This window comes from Gymnoscopelus microlampas, assembly GCF_963454915.1.
Source record: "Gymnoscopelus microlampas genome assembly, chromosome: 1".
Lineage (NCBI taxonomy): Eukaryota > Metazoa > Chordata > Actinopteri > Myctophiformes > Myctophidae > Gymnoscopelus > Gymnoscopelus microlampas.
In genome coordinates this window covers 1,502,501-1,505,000 of record NC_139962.1, presented here as the reverse complement: position 1 = coordinate 1,505,000, position 2,500 = coordinate 1,502,501, and the positions used below count along the sequence as shown (strand labels likewise).

The window sequence follows — 2,500 nt, the reverse complement described above, 5'->3', positions numbered from 1 at the left end:
GAATAGGAGATAATATAGAAAACAGGAGAGAACCGGAGAGAACAGGAGATAACAATAGAAAACAGGAGGAAACAGGAGAGAACAGGCGAAAACAGGAGAGAACAGGAAAATAAGATGCGGGCAGCCTTAGGCACGGTGCCAACATTGGCACAGGGGAGGCTGGTCACTGGCACACTGGCATGAGTGTGAGGGAAAAGATGTTTTCTTTTAGAATAAAATATATATGTTTAAATATAGTCAATTAAATGAAGTCTCCTCACATCTGTATGCACACAATTCTACATTCATCCACACTCTGAACTCAGGCTGAGGAGAGGCAGGCTGGGAGACAGATGAGTCTAATGAGTCAACCCGATCGCCAGAGGAAACGTTCTCATTGAACGTTTTTCAAACTCCGTGCATAGACAACTGGAAAACCACAAATTCCGTGCATAGCCGCCTCGCATTTCCCCCATTGTGACTAAACCATTTCGGAGGCGCGCAGTCTCAAGGGAATTGTCCACCGAGCGAGCTAAAGCGAGCGAGTTGCCGTCCCGAACGTTGCGAAAATGTTGTCGTAAATTTTGTTGTGGGGACTGCTCTACTTCCGGGTTTTTCCGGGTTGCGACTGGTTACGCCCTCCGTGGGACTCACCGTACATATGCACGGAATTTGGGGGTTTCTAGGCGACTATGCACGGAATGACATGCACTGGATCCGTGTAATGTATACTCATTCTCTGGCGATCAGGCTGAATGCGTAGACAACATAACCTGGTAAGGATAAGGATAATTCCTTTTAACAGGTCGTTCATGAAAGTCCTTGCGGTCTTGTTTCCAATGAGAACCTGTGAGCAATTAGGGGTTAAGAGTCTTGCTCAGGGACAAATTTCATTTCATCGACACATATGCTGTCCTGGCCGGGAATCGAACCTGCGGCAACCAGGGCCTCTGGCTCCCTAGGCGGGTTCACTAACCACTCAGCTATGGTCCTGAGTTAACACTTTCTCGATGGGATTCACAAAAGTCTGCTCTTTCCTTTCTCTGAATAACCACTTAACCCTGAATTATACTTTACAAGACGCTACAGTCTGACACGTCTGTGAAGATTCAGCCAAAAAAGTAGATCCGGAAGATGCTTCTTCTGGGTTGGTTTGATGACGTTGGGGTGTCCTATTTCACAAGCCTTTCAGTCCAGAACCTCCCAAAATAATCATAGTTGAAATGGGGACCCCCCCAGAATAATCATATTTGAACTGGGGACCCCCCCTAATTTGGCCCTTGGGGAAAAGTAATTGGGGAACCCTGGTCTATGGGCTTCACCCGTCCTTGATTCTATGAAACTCTTGTCAGTAGATGCAATAGATAGCAAACCACACACACACACACAGCATGCATCCACTAGGTCCAACAGGACCAACACCACCTAGTCTAAGGTGGTGTTGGAACACCACCTTAGACTAGGTGGTGTTCCAACACCACCTAGTCCAAGGTGGTGTTGGAACACCACCTTAGACTAGGTGGTGTTCCAACACCACCTAGTCCAAGGTGGTGTTGGAACACCAACTTGGACTAGGTGGTGTTCCTGGTCCAAGGTGGACTAGACACAAATCATTTGAACGAATCATTTGAACAATTCATTTGAACAAATGAACAAATCATTTGAACACATCATTTGAACACATCATTAGAACAAATGAACAAATCATTTGAACAAATGAACAAATCATTTGAACAAATGAACAAATCATTTGAACACATCATTTGAACAATTCATTTGAACAAATGAACAAATCATTTGAACAAATGAACAAATCATTTGAACACATCATTTGAACAATTCATTTGAACAAATGAACAAATCATTTGAACAAATGAACAAATCATTTGAACACATCATTTGAACAATTCATTTGAACAAATGAACAAATCATTTGAACGAATCATTGCCGTGAACGAAATCGTTCGTTCACTGAAATGAACGTTGTTTTCCCACACACACACACACACACACACACACACACACACACACACACACACACACACACACACACACACACACACACACACACACACGCACACACACACGCACACACACACACTACACACACTACACACACAGCATGCGTTCACTGTACCATGGCGGGAGCAGAGAGCATGATGGGGGCGTGGCGAGGAGCGAGGGGGGCCGGCAGGTGGGAGGAGCCATAGGAGGAGACAGGGCGGGGCCTGTTGGTAGGGAGGGGGACGGGGGCGAGGAGGTCCTCCACCAATGAGGGAGAGGACTGACCCCGGGAGGAGGAGGAGGAGTCACAGGAGGAAGGGAGGGAGGAGTCACAGGAACAGACGGGTAAAACGGAAGGATGACAGGGAGGACCGGAGGAGAGAGAGAAAGAAGAAGAAGGGAAGAGAGGAGGAGAGGCGGAGGTGAAGATGGAGAGAAGGCTGCAGGAAACAGAAAAGATGTGCAGCGGGCGAGAGAAGCTGTGTGTGAGGCATTATTATTCTATTGATTATACTGT

At 46.5% G+C, this 2,500-nt stretch overlaps 1 protein-coding gene across 1 annotated transcript in view; it reads right to left on the bottom strand.

The window, feature by feature from the left end:
* The window catches only part of LOC311053789 (AP-2 complex subunit alpha-2), a 50,661-nt gene that overhangs the window by 15,877 nt on the left and 32,284 nt on the right, over positions 1-2,500 (bottom strand). The gene's annotated exons all lie outside the window — the stretch shown is intronic.